General features: G+C 49.1%; 1 pseudogene; it reads right to left on the bottom strand.

The window, feature by feature from the left end:
• The window catches only part of LOC124025689, a 68513-nt pseudogene that overhangs the window by 29099 nt on the left and 20878 nt on the right, over positions 1-18536 (bottom strand).

Genomic DNA, 18536 nt, shown 5'->3' with positions numbered 1-18536 from the left:
CTCTGCCATCCCTCCCTCTGCCATCCCTCCCTCTGCCATCCCTCCCTCTGCCATCCCTCCCTCTGCCATCCCTCCCTCTGCCATCCCTCCTCTGCCATCCCTCCCTCTGCCATCCCTCCCTCTGCCATCCCTCCCTCTGCCATCCCTCCTCTGCCATCCTTCCTTCTGCTATCCCTCCCTCTGCCATCCCTCCTCTGCTATCCCTCTCTCTGCCATCCTTCCCTCTACCATCCTTCCTTCTGCCATCCCTCCCTCTGCTATCCCTCTCTCTGCCATCGCTCCCTCTGCCATCCTTCCCTCTGCCATCCCTCCCTCTGCCATCCTTCCTTCTGCTATCCCTCCCTCTGCCATCCCTCCCTATCCTACCTTCCCTCTGCCATCCCTCCCTCTGCCATCCTTCCATCTGCCATCCTTCACTCTGCCATCCTTCCCTCTGCTATCCCCCCCTCTGCCATCCTTCCCTCTGCTATACCTCCCTCTGCCATCCTTCCCTCTGCTATCCCTCCCTCTCCTACCTTCCCTCCCTCTCCTACCTTCCCTCTGCCATCCTTCACTCTGCCATCCTTCCCTCTGCTATCCCTCCCTCTGCCATCCTTCCCTCTGCTATCCCTCCCTCTGCTACCCCTCTCTCTGCTATCCTTCCCTCTGCCATCCCTCCCTCTGCCATCCCTCCCTCTCCTACCTTCCCTCTGCCATCCCTCCCTCTGCCATCCTTCCATCTGCCATCCTTCACTCTGCCATCCTTCCCTCTGCTATCCCCCCTCTGCCATCCTTCCCTCTGCTATACCTCCCTCTGCCATCCTTCCCTCTGCTATCCTTCCCCTCTGCTATCCTTCCCTCTGCCATCCCTCCCTCTGCTATCCCTCCCCCTGCCATCCTTCCCTCTGCTATCCCTCCCTCTGCCATCCTTCCCTCTGCTATCCCTCCCTCTGCTATCCTTCCCTCTGCCATCCTTCCCTCTGCCATCCTTCCCTCTGCTATCCCTCCCTCTGCCATCCCTCCCTCTGCCACCCCTCCCTCTGCCATCCCTCCCTCTGCTATCCCTCCCTCTGCTATCCCTCCCTCTGCTATCCCTCCCTCTGCCATCCTTCCCCTCTGCTATCCCTCCCTCTGCCATCCTTCCCTCTGCCATCCTTCCCTCTGCTATCCCTCCCTCTGCTATCCCTCCCTCTGCTATCCTTCCCCTCTGCTATCCTTCCCCTCTGCTATCCTTCCCTCTGCCATCCTTCCCTCTGCCATCCTTCCCTCTGCTATCCCTCCCTCTGCTATCCTTCCCCTCTGCTATCCTTCCCTCTGCCATCCCTCCCTCTGCTATCCCTCCCTCTGCCATCCCTCCCTCTGCCATCCCTCCCTCTGCTATCCCTCCCTCTGCTATCCTTCGCTCTGCCATCCTTCCCTCTGCCATCCCTCCCTCTGCCATCCCTCCCTCTGCCATCCTTCCCTCTGCTACCCCCCCGTCTGCTATCCTTCCCTCTGCTATCCTTCCCTCTGCTACCCTTCCATCTGCTACCCTTCCCTCTGCTACCCTTCCCTCTGCTACCCTTCCCTCTGCCATCCCTCCCTCTGCCATCCCTCCCTCTGCCATCCCTCCCTCTGCCATCCTTCCCTCTGCTACTCCCCTCTGCTATCCCTCCCTCTGCCATCCTTCCCTCTGCTACTCCCCTCTGCTATCCCTACCTCTGCTATCCCTACCTCTGCTATCCTTCCCTCTGCTACTCCCCTCTGCTATCCCTCCCTCTGCCATCCTTCCCTCTGCTATCCCTCCCTCTGCCATCCTTCCCTCTACTATCCCTCCCTCTGCTATCCCTCCCTCTGCCATCCTTCCCTCTGCCATCCCTCCCTCTGCCATCCCTCCCTCTGCCATCCCTCCCTCTCCTACCTTCCCTCTCCCATCCTTCCCGCTGCCAAAGCTCCCTCTGCCATCTCTCCATCTGCCATCCTTCCTTCTGCTATCCCTCCCTCTGCCATCCTTCCCTCTTCTATCCCTCCCTCTGCTATCCCTCCCTCTGCTATCCTTCCCTCTGCTATCCTTCCCTCTGCTATCCTTCCCTCTGCTATCCCTCCCTCTGCTATCCCTCCCTCTGCTATCCCTCCCTCTGCTACCCCTCTCTCTGCTATCCTTCCTTCTGCTATCCCTCCCTCTGCCATCCTTCCCTCTGCTATCCTTCCCTCTGCTATCCCTCCCTCTGCTATCCCTCCCTCTGCTATCCCTCCCTCTGCTATCCCTCCCTCTGCTATCCTTCCCTCTGCTACCCCTCTCTCTGCTATCCTTCCTTCTGCCATCCCTCCCTCTGCTATCCTTCCCTCTGTTATCCTTTCCTCTGTTATCCTTTCCTCTGCTATCCCTCCCTCTGCTATCCCTCCCTCTGCTATCCCTCCCTCTGCTATCCTTCCCTCTGCTATCCTTCCCTCTGCTATCCTTCCCTCTGCTATCCCTCCCCCTGCCATCCCTCCCTCTGCCATCCTTCCCTCTGCTATCCCTCCCTCTGCTATCCTTCCCTCTGCTATCCCTCCCTCTGCTATCCCTCCCTCTGCTACCCCTCCCTGTGCTATCCTTCCCTCTGCTATCCCTCCCTCTGCTATCCTTCCCTCTGCTACCCCTCCCTGTGCTATCCTTCCCTCTGCTATCCCTCCCTCTGCTATCCCTCCCTCTGCTATCCCTCCCTCTGCTATCCTTCCCTCTGCTACCCCTCCCTGTGCTATCCTTCCCTCTGCTATCCCTCCCTCTGCTATCCTTCCCTCTGCTATCCCTCCCTCTGCCATCCCTCCCTCTGCCATCCCTCCCTCTGCCATCCCTCCCTCTGCTATCCCTCCCTCTGCTATCCTTCCCTCTGCCATCCTTCCCTCTGCTATCCCTCCCTCTGCTATCCCTCCCTCTGCCATCCCTCCCTCTGCCATCCCTCCCTCTCCTACCTTCCCTCTCCCATCCTTCCCGCTGCCAAAGCTCCCTCTGCCATCTCTCCATCTGCCATCCTTCCTTCTGCTATCCCTCCCTCTGCCATCCTTCCCTCTTCTATCCCTCCCTCTGCTATCCTTCCCTCTGCTATCCCTCCCTCTGATATCCTTCCCTCTGCTACCCCTCCCTCTGCTATCCTTCCCCCTGCTATCCCTCCCTCTGCCATCCCTCCCTCTGCCATCCTTCCCTCTGCTATCCCTCCCTCTGCTATCCTTCCCTCTTCTATCCCTCCCTCTGCTATCCCTCCCTCTGATATCCTTCCCTCTGCTATCCCTCCCTCTGCTATCCCTCTCTCTGCTATCCTTCCCTCTGCTACCCCTCCCTGTGCTATCCTTCCCTCTGCTATCCCTCCCTCTGCTATCCTTCCCTCTGCTACCCCTCCCTCTGCCATCCTTCCCTCTGCTAAACTTCCCTCTGCTATCCCTCCCTCTGCTATCCCTCCCTCTGCCATCCCTCCCTCTGCCATCCCTCCCTCTGCCATCCCTCCCTCTGCCATCCCTCCCTCTGCCATCCTTCCCTCTGCTATCCCTACCTCTGCTATCCTTCCCTCTGCTATCCTTCGCTCTGCCATCCTTCCCTCTGCTATCCGTCCCTCTGCTATCCCTCCCTCTGCCATCCTTCCCTCTGCTATCCCTCCCTCTGCCATCCTTTCCTATTCTATCCCTCCCTCTGCCAGCCTTCCCTCTGCCATCCATCCCTCTGCTACTCCCCTCTGACATCCTTCCCTCTGCTACTCCCCTCTGCTATCCCTCCCTCTGACATCCTTCCCTCTGCCATCCCTCCCTCTGCCATCCCTCCCTCTGCCATCCCTCCCTCTGCTATCCCTCCCTCTGCTATCCCTCCCTCTGCCATCCTTCCCTCTGCTATCCCCCCTCTGCTATCCCTCCCTCTGCTATCCCTCCCTCTGCTATAATTCCCTCTGCTACTCCCCTCTGCTATCCCTCCCTCTGCCATCCTTCCCTCTGCCATCCCTCCCACTGCCATCCCTCCCTCTGCCATCCCTCCCTCTGCCATCCCTCCCTCTGCTATCCCTCCCTCTGCTATCCCTCCCTCTGCTATCCCTCCCTCTGCCATCCCTCCCTCTGCCATCCCTCCCTCTGCCATCCCTCCCTCTGCCATCCCTCCCTCTGCCATCCCTCCCTCTGCTATCCCTCCCTCTGCCATCCCTCCCTCTGCCATCCCTCCCTCTGCCATCCCTCCCTCTGCCATCCCTCCCACTGCTATCCCTCCCTCTGCTATCCCTCCCTCTGCTATCCCTCCCTCTGCCATCCCTCCCTCTGCCATCCCTCCCTCTGCCATCCCTCCCTCTGCTATCCCTCTCTCTGCTATCCCTCCCTCTGCTATCCCTCCCTCTGCTATCCCTCCCTCTGCCATCCTTCCCTCTGCTACTCCCCTCTGCTATCCCTCCCTCTGCTATCCCTCCCTCTGCCATCCCTCCCTCTGCCATCCCTCCCTCTGCCATCCCTCCCTCTGCCATCCCTCCCTCTGCTATCCCTCCCTCTGCTATCCCTCCCTCTGCCATCCTTCCCTCTGCTACTCCCCTCTGCTATCCCTCCCACTGCTATCCCTCCCTCTGCTACTCCCCGCTGCTACAGCGAGGGTTTCAAGTGACACTAGAGGTGCACACAGAGTTAGTCTATGCAACTTATTATGACTTGTTTAACAAATCTTTACTCCTGAACTTATTTAGGCTTGTCATAACAAAGGATAAAATACTTATTGACTCAAGGCATTGCAGATTTTCAGTTTTAATTCATTTGTAAAAATGTCTAAAAACACAATTCCACTTTTACATTATGGGGTATTGTGTGTAGGGCAGTGACACAAAATCACAATTGAATCCATTTTAAATTAAGGTTGTAAAAACCAAATGTGGAAAAAGTCAAGGAGAGTGAATACTGTCTGAAGGTCCTGTATATTCCTATATAGAGCAGTTTGTCCAACTAGCTTAGCTGACATGTGTGCTGGCAAGGTTGCTAGACTTGACAAAATACAGACATTGCTTGAATTCTTAGGTTATGATACCAGTGTGGCAGTTGTACTAAGGCATAAATGTTCTTAAAGAATCAATGTGCATCATTAATTAAAATGACAATTTAACAGATAAAGAGATTATGCTTCGATATCGTTTTTCTTCTTTTCACGTAGAATTAGGCATAATGATTATGCCTCTAGATTGCAGGAACAAGTTGTTTCAGATGTTTGAACAATTCTCAGATGGACCACCCCCACCCGATCCTCACATACTTTGTGCCCCTCCAAAAGAATGGGTGCATGACACGCCTGTGTGTGTGTGTGTGTGTGTGTGTGTGTGTGTGTGTGTGTGTGTGTGTGTGTGTGTGTGTGTGTGTGTGTGTGTGTGTGTGGGTGTGTGTGTGTGTGTGTGTGTGTGTGTGTGTGTGTGTGTGTGTGTGTGTGTGTGTGTGTGTGTGTGTGTGTGTGTGTGTGTGTGTGAGAACCTTTGGTCTTTTCCAGTTTGTTCTCTCCACTGTCACACTTGGTGCGAACCAGCTGCCTCTCCTCCAAGCCTCTCTTGAGCATGCTCAGTCTGAACACATAGAGACGCGCATCCTTCCCTGGGAAACAACACAACAAAACATCCTCATTGAAGCTAATCTGGGGTTTGTGTTTCAGCCCAAAAGTAGCCCTGACATATAAAATGAATAAACACAGCTGTGGCCTGACTGACCATGAAATCAACATGTTATATATATGCAAATATTCCAGATTGGACATTTAATTTTTTTTTCCTAAATGTTGTTCTGTTTTCCATGTTTCTGTAATAGTCTCCCGCTGTAGGTAACCTGTAGTCTGTATCCACCCACAAACCACCTGTGTTCTGACACATGTAGCATGTTAAAGGCCAAATTTAGCTGTTTTTATTTCAATATCATATTATTTCTGGGTACCTTAATGTAATAGACTTTTTAGCAAAAAACTATTTATCAAGCAAGATTTTTGCTAAGACTGTCTGGAAAAGTCTGAGTAGGGAGGGGGAAACTGAGATCTAGCTGTTATTGGCCGAGAGGTTTGGAACTCACTTTGTTATTGGTCTATTAACCAATTTACTGCATGGTGATGTCACAATGGAATGCCGACTCTCCCACATATGCAAACCAACCAGCAACTATCAGGAAATAGCACTGATAAAAAAATCATACTTTTCCAGTGATAGTTTCAATATAATATAAAACATATGAAAATCTGTATTTAAATCTCTATGGAATCCGAACACTGGTAGCAGCTCATTTAAAGAGATGCTCTGTCACAATTTAGTGAGTTCTGTCTGTCACTATTATGGTGCATGAATTATGGTGCATGTGACTGTCTATGTGTATGTCCGTCTGTTTCTCTCTTTCACTTGCTTCCTTCATATTTGTCTCTCTTTCTGTGTTCTTTCTCCCTCTCTCTGTGTTCTTTCTCCCTCTCTCTCTGTGTTCTTTCTCCCTCTCTCTGTGTTCTTTCTCCCTCTCTCTGTGTTCTTTCTCCCTCTCTCTGTGTTCTTTCTCCCTCTCTCTGTGTTCTTTCTCCTTCTCTCTCTGTGTTCTTTCTCCCTCTCTCTGTTCTTTCTCCCTCTCTCTGTGTTCTTTCTCCCTCTCTCTGTGTTCTTTCTCCCTCTCTCTGTGTTCTTTCTCCCTCTCTCTGTGTTCTTTCTCCCTCGCTGTGTTCTTTCTCCCTCTCTCTGTGTTCTTTCTCCCTCTCTCTGTGTTCTTTCTCCCTCTCTCTCTGTGTTCTTTCTCCCTCTCTCTGTGTTCTTTCTCCCTCTCTCTGTGTTCTTTCTCCCTCTCTCTGTTCTTTCTCCCTCTCTCTGTTCTTTCTCCTTCTCTCTCTCTGTGTTCTTTCTCCTTCTCTCTCTCTGTGTTCTTTCTCCTTCTCTCTCTCTGTGTTCTTTCTCCCTCTCTCTGTTCTTTCTCCCTCTCTCTGTTCTTTCTCCCTCTCTCTGTGTTCTTTCTCCCTCTCTCTGTTCTTTCTCCCTCTCTCTGTTCTTTCTCCCTCTCTCTGTTCTTTCTCCCTCTCTCTGTGTTCTTTCTCCCTCTCTCTGTGTTCTTTCTCCCTCTCTCTGTGTTCTTTCTCCCTCTCTCTGTTCTTTCTCCCTCTCTCTGTGTTCTTTCTCCCTCTCTCTGTGTTCTTTCTCCCTCTCTCTGTGTTCTTTCTCCTTCTCTCTCTCTGTTCTTTCTCCCTCTCTCTCTGTGTTCTTTCTCCCTCTCTCTGTGTTCTTTCTCCCTCTCTCTGTTCTTTCTCCCTCTCTCTGTGTTCTTTCTCCTTCTCTCTCTCTGTTCTTTCTCCCTTTCTCTGTGTGTTCTTTCTCCCTCTCTCTCTCTGTTCTTTCTCCCTCTCTCTCTGTGTTCTTTCTCCCTCTCTCTCTGTGTTCACACACACACACACACACACACACACACACACACACACACACACACACACACACACACACACACACACACACACACACACACACACACACACACACACACACACACACACACACACACACACACACACACACACACACACCAGTCTACAGGGGGAGGATGTGTATAGGTCAGCCCCCTCAGACCACAAAAGGAGATCAATGTGTTCTCTAGAGTGACTGAGAGACAAGTAAACACCCTAAAATACACAAGGAGAGGGATGGAGGTAGTGAGAAAGAGAGAGAGAGTGAGGGGGATGGAGGAGGTGAGAAAGAGAGAGTGAGGGGGATGGAGGAGGTGAGAAGGAGAGAGAGAGTGAGGGGGATGGAGGTAGTGAGAAAGAGAGAGTGAGGGGGATGGAGGAGGTGAGAAAGAGAGAGTGAGGGGGATGGAGGAGGTGAGAAAGAGAGAGAGAGTGAGGGGGATGGAGGTAGTGAGAAAGAGAGAGTGAGGGGGATGGAGGAGGTGAGAAGGAGAGAGAGAGTGAGGGGGATGGAGGTAGTGAGAAAGAGAGAAAGTGAGGGGGATGGATGGATGGATGGAGGGAGGGAGGGAGGGGGAGGGAGAGATAGAGAGAGGGGGATGGATGGATGGATGGAAGGAGGGAGGGAGGTATGGAGAAAGAGAGGGAGAGAGAGGGAGAGAGAGGGAGGGATAGAGCTAGGGAGAAAGAGAGGGAGAGAGAGGGAGGGATGGAGGTAGGGAGAAAGAGAGAGAGGGGGGTTAAGAAAAGTGGGTAGGAGTGGGAGGGAGCTAAATTAAAGAAGGGCTATAGAACAGGAGACAGAGAAGGTGAGGGAGAGAAAGAGGAGGAAGCAGATGAAAAAAGAGGAGACAGATATGTAGGAATGGAGAAACTGTAGAAATGAAATGAAAGACAGTATGGAGGAATGGAGAAACTGTAGAAATAAAATGAAAGACAGTATGGAGGAATGGAGAAACAGTAGAAATGAAATGAAAGACAGTATGTAGGAATGGAGAAACAGTAGAAATGAAATGAAAGACAGTATGGAGGAATGGAGAAACTGTAGAAATGAAATGAAAGACAGTATGGAGGAATGGAGAAACAGTAGAAATGAAATGAAAGACAGTATGTAGGAATGGAGAAACAGTAGAAATGAAATGAAAGACAGTATGGAGGAATGGAGAAACTGTAGAAATGAAATGAAAGACAGTATGGAGGAATGGAGAAACAGTAGAAATGAAATGAAAGACAGTATGTAGGAATGGAGAAACAGTAGAAATGAAATGAAAGACAGTATGGAGGAATGGAGATACAGTATAAATGAAATGAAAGACAGTATGGAGGAATGGAGAAACAGTAGAAATGAAATGAAAGACAGTATGGAGGAATGGAGATACAGTAGAAATTAAATTAAAGACAGTATGGAGGAAAGCTGTTCAGTCTAACTAAGGATAGTACCCACCTTTGTCAGCCCTGGTGATGAGGAGGTCCTGAGGCTCTACAACGTGTATCTGTTTCACCACCATTGTCTTATCAAACACCTGCACTGGGGGCAGGACCTGGGCATCTACAAACACAACACCATAATAGTCTTATCAAACACCTGCACTGGGGGCAGGACCTGTTATCTACAAACACAACACTATAATAGTCTTATCACACACCTGCACTGTGGACAGGACCTGTTATCTACAAACACAACACTATAATAGTCTTATCACACACCTGCACTGTGGACAGGACCTGTTATCTACAAACACAACACTATAATAGTCTTATCACACACCTGCACTGTGGACAGGACCTGTTATCTACAAACACAACACTATAATAGTCTTATCACACACCTGCACTGTGGACAGGACCTGGGCATCTACAAACACAACACTATAATAGTCTTATCACACACCTGCACTGTGGACAGGACCTGGGCATCTACAAACACAACACTATAATAGTCTTATCACACACCTGCACTGTGGACAGGACCTGGGCATCTACAAACACAACACTATAATAGTCTTATCACACACCTGCACTGGGGGCAGGACCTGGGCATCTACAAACACAACACTATAATAGTCTTATCACACACCTGCACTGTGGACAGGACCTGGGCATCTACAAACACAACACTATAATAGTCTTATCACACACCTGCACTGTGGACAGGACCTGTTATCTACAAACACAACACTATAATAGTCTTATCACACACCTGCACTGTGGACAGGACCTGTTATCTACAAACACAACACTATAATAGTCTTATCACACACCTGCACTGTGGACAGGACCTGTTATCTACAAACACAACACAACAGAACACCATAGTAATTTCTCTGTTGGTTAATCAGCACCAGCCAGTATTATTAGTGGCTCTTACCAGCTGTTAATAAAAACACTGATATTGTTGCTGCAATAATGAAACCATTGGCTGATATAGTTGGCTGAGAGGTGATGTAGCACTGAATGGGGAGAGTTGAGTATGTTACACTCACCTGGGTTTGAAAGAAGTGGATCAACAGCTGAAATATAGGGACATTATAACAGTAAGAATTTGACTTTCAGATTACAATTACATCAATGCTGATTGAATCATTGACATCGCTGCTGCTCCAGTTACAACTGTTCTCCCTGCGGCTATGGAACCCTGACCTGTTCACCAGACGTGCTACCTGTCCCTGACCTGTTCACCAGACGTGCTACCTGTCCCTGACCTGTTCACCAGACGTGCTACCTGTCCCAGACCTGTTCACCAGACGTGCTACCTGTCCCAGACTTGTTCACCAGATGTGCTACCTGTCCCAGACCTGTTCACCAGACGTGCTACCTGTCCCAGACCTGTTCACCAGACGTGCTACCTGTCCCAGACCTGTTCACCAGACGTGCTACCTGTCTCTGACCTGTTCACCAGTACGTGCTACCTGTCCCTGACCTGTTCACCAGACGTGCTACCTGTCCCAGACCTGTTCACCGGACGTGCAACCTGTCCCAGACCTGTTCACCGGACGTGCTACCTGTCCCAGACCTGTACATCGGACGTGCTACCTGTCCCAGACCTGTTCACCGTACGTGCTACCTGTCCCAGACTTGTTCACCAGACGTGCTACCTGTCCCAGACCTGTTCACCAGACGTGCTACCTGTCCCAGACCTGTTCACCAGACGTGCTACCTGTCCCAGACTTGTTCACCAGACGTGCTACCTGTCCCAGACCTGTTCACCAGACGTGCTACCTGTCCCAGACCTGTTCACCAGACGTGCTACCTGTCCCAGACCTGTTCACCAGACGTGCTACCTGTCCCAGACCTGTTCACCAGACGTGCTACCTGTCCCAGACCTGTTCACCAGACGTGCTACCTGTCCCAGACCTGTTCACCAGACGTGCTACCTGTCCCAGACCTGTTCACCAGACGTGCTACCTGTCTCTGACCTGTTCACCGTACGTGCTACCTGTCCCTGACCTGTTCACCAGACGTGCTACCTGTCCCAGACCTGTTCACCGGACGTGCAACCTGTCCCAGACCTGTTCACCGGACGTGCTACCTGTCCCAGACCTGTACATCGGACGTGCTACCTGTCCCAGACCTGTTCACCGTACGTGCTACCTGTCCTTGACCTGTTCACCGGACGTTCCACCTGTCCCTGACCTGTTCACCGGACGTGCAACCTGTCCCAGATCTGTTCACCGGACGTGCTACCTGTCCCTGACCTGTTCACCAGACGTGCTACCTGTCCCTGACCTGTTCACCGGACGTGCTACCTGTCCCTGACCTGTTCACCGGACGTGCTATCTTGTCCCTGACCTGTTCACCGGACGTGCTACCTGTCCCTGACCTGTTCACCGGACGTGCTACCTGTCCCTGACCTGTTCACCGGACGTGCTACCTGTCCCTGACCTGTTCACCGGACGTGCTACCTGTCCCTGACCTGTTCACCAGACGTGCTACCTGTCCCTGACCTGTTCACCGGACGTGCTACCTGTCCCTGACCTGTTCACCGGACGTGCTACCTGTCCCTGACCTGTTCACCGGACGTGCTACCTTGTCCCTGACCTGTTCACCGGACGTGCTACCTTGTCCCTGACCTGTTCACCGGACGTGTACCTTGTCCCTGACCTGTTCACCGGACGTGCTACCTTGTCCCTGACCTGTTCACCGGACGTGCTACCTTGTCCCTGACCTGTTCACCGGACGTAATCAAACTGTCCCTGACCTGTTCACCGGACGTGCTACCTTGTCCCTGACCTGTTCACCGGACGTGCTACCTTGTCCCTGACCTGCTGTTTTCGACTCTCTCTACTGCACCTGCTGTCTCTAACTCTGAATGATCGGCTCATGAAAAGTCAACTGTTGTTTACTCCTGAGGTGCTGACTTGTTGCATCCTCTACAACCACTGTGATTATTATTATCTGACCCTGCTGGTCATCTATGAACGTTTCAACATCTTGGCCATGTTCTGTTATCATCTCCACCCGGCACAAACAGAAGAGGACTGGCCACCCAGTCCTGCCTTTCTAAGGGAGTTTTTCCTAGCCACCAAGGCGTCTACATCTGCATTGCTTGCTGTTTGGGGTTTTATGCTGGGTTTCTGTACAAGCACTTCATGACATCGGCTGATGTAAAAAGGGCTTTATAAATACATTTGATTGATTGATTGATATTCATGGCTAAGTGATAATTGAATAATGCATAGGACAGTGATAATCAAACACAATCCACTTTATTCATGAAGCACTTCCATTTGAAATCCTCAAAGTGTGTGTGTGTGTGTGATGACCTCACCATCTATCATCATGACCCCTGCTGCTTCCGTGGCGACCAGCAGAGACTGACCCCAGGAGTCAGCACACACTGTCTCATAGGGAAACGTACTGCAGAATGACTGGGACTCCCACGGCTGTAACACACACACACGCACACAATTCTGAGGATGCAAGGAAAACACAACAGGTATAACAACAGGCCTGTATGGTATGGCACGCTACAGTATGGAGGGTTCAGTTAAATCACCTCTTTTCTACACAGGCCTGTAGTGACCAGACTGGTTGGGGCGACTCCTCTGACAATGGTCTTCAGCTTTAGTGCCTGGACAACAGGGAGAGAGTCGTAGTGACTGTGTGAGTGTGTGTGTAAAATATAGAGAGAAAAGAGAGAGAGAGGTAGAGAAAGAGAAATAGAGAGCGAGAGGTGAGAGAGAAAGAGTGACAGACAGACAGAGAGAGAAATAGAGAGAGAGAGATAAAGAGAGAGAGAGAGAGAGAGGTAGAGAAAGAGAAATAAAGAGAGAGGTGAGAGAGAGAAAGAGAGACAGACATACAGACAGAGAGAGAAATAGAGAGAGAGAAAGAGAGAGAGAAAGAGAGAGAGGTAGAAAAAGAGAAATAAAGAGAGAGGTGAGAGAGAGAAAGAGAGACAGACAGACAGACAGACAGACAGACAGACAGACAGACAGACAGACAGACAGACAGACAGACAGACAGACAGACAGACAGAGAGAGATAAAGAGACAGAGAGAGAGATAAAGAGAGAGAGAGAAAGAGAGAGAGAGATAAAGAGAGAGAGAGAAATAGAGAGAGAGATAAAGAGAGAGAGAGAAATAGAGAGAGAGAGAAATAGAGAGAGAGATAAAGAGAGAGAGAGAGAGATAAAGAGAGAGAGAGAGATGGCCTTCTATGCCATCAAAAGGAACATAACATTTGACATACCAATTAGAATCTGGCTAAAAATACTTGAATCAGTTATAGAACCCAATGCCCTTTATGGTTGTGAGGTCTGGGGTCTACTCCCAATCAAGAATTCACAAAATGGGACAAACTCCAAATTGAGACTCCCCATGCAGAATTATTTTTCTGCAAAAATATCCTCCATGTACAGTGTAAAACATCAAATAATGCAGAGGACAATTAGGCCGATACCTGCTTATTATCAAAATCCAGAAAAGAGACGGTAAATTCTACAACCACCTAAAAGGAAGTGATTGTAACGGCATTAGTCTGTTGAAGAAAGAGAGTCGGACCGAAATGCAGCAGCGTGTTGGTTACTCATGACTTTAATGAACTGAATCGCGGTACATGAAATAACTGAAATACTAAATACAAAAACAACAGAACGGACCGTGAAACTAATTACAACCTATCTGGTGACTACAACACAGAGACAGGAACAAACACCCATGAAGTACAAAGAGAAACTCAGGCTGCCTAAATACGGTTCCCAATCAGAGACAACGATAAGCACCTGACTCTAATTGAGAATCGCCTCAGGCAGCCAAGCCTATACAACACCCCTAATCAGCCGCGATCCCAAATACTACAAACCCCAATACGAAAACAACATATAAACCCATGTCACACCCTGGCCTACCCAAACATATAACAAAAACACTAAATACAATGACCAAGGCGTGACAGTGATTCCCAAACCTTCTATAAGTATAATTTGCATTGTGTGGCCCCCCCCAACCCCTCTTTTATGCTGTTGCTGCTCTCTGTTTATCATATATGCATAGTCACTTTAACTATACATTCATGTACATACTACGTCAATTGGCCCGACCAACCAGTGCTCCCGCACATTGGCTAACCGGGCTATCTGCATTGTGTCCCGCCACCCACCAACTCCTCTTTTACGCTACTGCTACTCTCTGTTCATCATATATGCATTGTCACTTTAACCGTATCTACATGTACATACTACCTCAATCAGCCTGACTAACCGGTGTCTGTATGTAGCCCCTCTACTTTTAGAGCCTTGTTACTGTATATAGTCTGTCATTTTACTGTTGTTTTATTTCTTTACTTAACTATTGTTCACCTAATACCTTTTTTGCACTGTTGGTTAGAGCCTGTAAGTTAGCAGTTCACTGTTGGTTAGAGCCTGTAAGTTAGCAGTTCACTGTTGGTTAGAGCCTGTAAGTTAGCAGTTCACTGTTGGTTAGAGCCTGTAAGTAAGCAGTTCACTGTTGGTTAGAGCCTGTAAGTTAGCAGTTCACTGTTGGTTAGAGCCTGTAAGTAAGCAGTTCACTGTTGGTTAGAGCCTGTAAGTTAGCAGTTCACTGTTGGTTAGAGCCTGTAAGTTAGCAGTTCACTGTTGGTTAGAGCCTGTAAGTAAGCAGTTCACTGTTGGTTAGAGCCTGTAAGTAAGCAGTTCACTGTTGGTTAGAGCCTGTAAGTAAGCAGTTCACTGTTGGTTAGAGCCTGTAAGTAAGCAGTTCACTGTTGGTTAGAGCCTGTAAGTAAGCAGTTCACTGTTGGTTAGAGCCTGTAAGTAAGCAGTTCACTGTTGGTTAGAGCCTGTAAGTAAGCAGTTCACTGTTGGTTAGAGCCTGTAAGTTAGCAGTTCACTGTTGGTTAGAGCCTGTAAGTAAGCAGTTCACTGTTGGTTAGAGCCTGTAAGTAAGCAGTTCACTGTTGGTTAGAGCCTGTAAGTAAGCAGTTCACTGTTGTATTCGGTGCACATGACAAATAAACTTTGATTTGATTTGATTATTTAAAAAAACATTTCTCCCCAATTTCGTGTTTTCCTATTGGTAGTTACAGTCTTGTCTCATCGCTTCAACTTCCCGTACAGACTCAGAAGAGGCGAAGGTCGAGAGGCGTGCGTCCTCCAAAACACGACCCAACCGAGCCGCACTGCTTCTTGACACAATGCCCGCTTAACCCGGAAGCCAGCCGCACCAATGTGTCGGAGGAAACACCGTACACCTGGCGACCGTGTCAACGTGCATGTGCCTGGCCCGGCACAGGAGTTGCTAGACCGCGATGGGACAAGGACAACCCTGCCGGAAAAACCCTCCCCTATCCCGGACGACACTGGGCCAATTGTGCACCGCCCCATGGGTCTCCCAGTCGTGTCCGGCTGCGACAGAGCCTGGCCTCGAACCAGGATCTCTAGAGGCACAGCTAGCAAGTGCGATACAATGCCTGTGACTGGCCCTAAACAGAGAGTGCACCGTGGCAGAATACCTGACCACTGTGACTGACCCAAACTTAAGGAAAGCTTTGACTATGTACAAACTCAATGAGCATAAAGAGAGAAGACATGCTATGTGCTCTTTTGCCCACAAGATGAGGTGGGAACTGAGCTGCACTTCCTAACCTCCTGCCAAATGTATGGCCATATTAGAGACACATATTTCCTCAGATTACACAGACCCACAAAGAATTCGAAAAACAAATCCTATTTTGATAAACTCCCATATCTATTGGGTGAAATACTTTAGTTTTCCATCATAGCAGCAAGATTTGTGACCTGTTGCCACAAGAAAAGGGCAGCCAGTGAAGAACAAACACCATTGTAAATACAACACATATTAATGTTGATTTATTCTCCCTTTGATACTTTAACTATTTGTACATCATTACAACACTGTAGATATACATAATAGGACAATTGAAATGTCTTTATTCTTTTTGTAAGTGTACTGTTATATTGTTTATTTCACTTTTGTTTATTATCTATTTCACTTTCTTTGGCAATAAAATAAAGGGTACACTTAAACAACACAATGTAACTCCAAGTCAATGTAAACATTGAACTTGCTCCGGTGCATTCTGTCGTTGTGACTTTTTGGATTGTCCTAGCTGTGTGTTAGTGTGGGTGTACTGTATGTCCTAGCTGTGTGTGTGTTAGTGTGGGTGTACTGTATGTCCTAGCTGTTTGTGTGTTAGTGTGGGTGTACTGTATGTCCTAGCTGTGTGTTAGTGTGGGTGTACTGTATGTCCTAGCTGTGTGTGTGTTAGTGTGGGTGTACTGTATGTCCTAGCTGTGTGTTAGTGTGGGTGTACTGTATGTCCTAGCTGTGTGTGTGTTAGTGTGGGTGTACTGTATGTCCTAGCTGTGTGTGTGTTAGTGTGGGTGTACTGTATGTCCTAGCTGTGTGTGTGTTAGTGTGGGTGTACTGTATGTCCTAGCTGTGTGTTAGTGTGGGTGTACTGTATGTCCTAGCTGTGTGTGTGTTAGTGTGGGTGTACTGTATGTCCTAGCTGTGTGTTAGTGTGGGTGTACTGTATGTCCTAGCTGTGTGTGTGTTAGTGTGGGTGTACTGTATGTCCTAGCTGTTTGTGTGTTAGTGTGGGTGTACTGTATGTCCTAGCTGTGTGTGTGTTAGTGTGGGTGTACTGTATGTCCTAGCTGTGTGTTAGTGTGGGTGTACTGTATGTCCTAGCTGTGTGTGTGTTAGTGTGGGTGTACTGTATGTCCTAGCTGTGTGTGTGTTAGTGTGGGTGTACTGTATGTCCTAGCTGTTTGTGTGTTAGTGTGGGTGTACTGTATGTCCTAGCTGTGTGTTAGTGTGGGTGTACTGTATGTCCTGTGTGTTAGTGTGGGTGTACTGTATGTCCTAGCTGTGTGTGTGTTAGTGTGGGTGTACTGTATGTCCTAGCTGTTTGTGTGTTAGTGTGGGTGTACTGTATGTCCTAGCTGTGTGTTAGTGTGGGTGTACTGTATGTCCTAGCTGTGTGTTAGTGTGGGTGTACTGTATGTCCTAGCTGTGTGTTAGTGTGGGTGTACTGTATGTCCTAGCTGTGTGTGTGTTAGTGTGGGTGTACTGTATGTCCTAGCTGTGTGTTAGTGTGGGTGTACTGTATGTCCTAGCTGTGTGTGTGTTAGTGTGGGTGTACTGTATGTCCTAGCTGTGTGTGTGTTAGTGTGGGTGTACTGTATGTCCTAGCTGTTTGTGTGTTAGTGTGGGTGTACTGTATGTCCTAGCTGTGTGTTAGTGTGGGTGTACTGTATGTCCTGTGTGTTAGTGTGGGTGTACTGTATGTCCTAGCTGTGTGTGTGTTAGTGTGGGTGTACTGTATGTCCTAGCTGTTTGTGTGTTAGTGTGGGTGTACTGTATGTCCTAGCTGTGTGTTAGTGTGGGTGTACTGTATGTCCTAGCTGTGTGTTAGTGTGGGTGTACTGTATGTCCTAGCTGTGTGTTAGTGTGGGTGTACTGTATGTCCTAGCTGTGTGTGTGTTAGTGTGGGTGTACTGTATGTCCTAGCTGTGTGTGTGTTAGTGTGGGTGTACTGTATGTCCTAGCTGTGTGTGTGTTAGTGTGGGTGTACTGTATGTCCTAGCTGTGTGTGTGTTAGTGTGGGTGTACTGTATGTCCTAGCTGTGTGTGTGTGTGTGTGTTAGTGTGGGTGTACTGTATGTCCTAGCTGTGTGTGTGTGTGTGTGTTAGTGTGGGTGTACTGTATGTCCTAGCTGTGTGTGTGTTAGTGTGGGTGTACTGTATGTCCTAGCTGTGTGTGTGTTAGTGTGGGTGTACTGTATGTCCTAGCTGTTTGTGTGTTAGTGTGGGTGTACTGTATGTCCTAGCTGTGTGTTAGTGTGGGTGTACTGTATGTCCTGTGTGTTAGTGTGGGTGTACTGTATGTCCTAGCTGTGTGTGTGTTAGTGTGGGTGTACTGTATGTCCTAGCTGTTTGTGTGTTAGTGTGGGTGTACTGTATGTCCTAGCTGTGTGTTAGTGTGGGTGTACTGTATGTCCTAGCTGTGTGTTAGTGTGGGTGTACTGTATGTCCTAGCTGTGTGTTAGTGTGGGTGTACTGTATGTCCTAGCTGTGTGTGTGTTAGTGTGGGTGTACTGTATGTCCTAGCTGTGTGTGTGTTAGTGTGGGTGTACTGTATGTCCTAGCTGTGTGTGTGTTAGTGTGGGTGTACTGTATGTCCTAGCTGTGTGTGTGTGTGTGTGTTAGTGTGGGTGTACTGTATGTCCTAGCTGTGTGTGTGTTAGTGTGGGTGTACTGTATGTCCTAGCTGTGTGTGTGTTAGTGTGGGTGTACTGTATGTCCTAGCTGTGTGTGTTAGTGTGGGTGTACTGTATGTCCTAGCTGTGTGTGTGTGTGTGTGTTAGTGTGGGTGTACTGTATGTCCTAGCTGTGTGTGTGTTAGTGTGGGTGTACTGTATGTCCTAGCTGTGTGTGTTAGTGTGGGTGTACTGAATGTCCTAGCTGTGTGTGTTTGTGTGTTAGTGTGGGTGTACTGTATGTCCTAGCTGTTTGTGTGTTAGTGTGGGTGTACTGTATGTCCTAGCTGTTTGTGTGTTAGTGTGGGTGTACTGTATGTCCTAGCTGTTTGTGTGTTAGTGTGGGTGTACTGTATGTCCTAGCTGTGTGTGTGTTAGTGTGGGTGTACTGTATGTCCTAGCTGTGTGTGTGTTAGTGTGGGTGTACTGTATGTCCTAGCTGTGTGTGTGTTAGTGTGGGTGTCC

This window comes from Oncorhynchus gorbuscha, unplaced genomic scaffold (assembly GCF_021184085.1).
Source record: "Oncorhynchus gorbuscha isolate QuinsamMale2020 ecotype Even-year unplaced genomic scaffold, OgorEven_v1.0 Un_scaffold_2349, whole genome shotgun sequence".
NCBI lineage: Eukaryota > Metazoa > Chordata > Actinopteri > Salmoniformes > Salmonidae > Oncorhynchus > Oncorhynchus gorbuscha.
The sequence above is the reverse complement of the archived record's forward strand: the minus strand, read 5'-3'. Positions and strand labels throughout refer to the sequence as shown.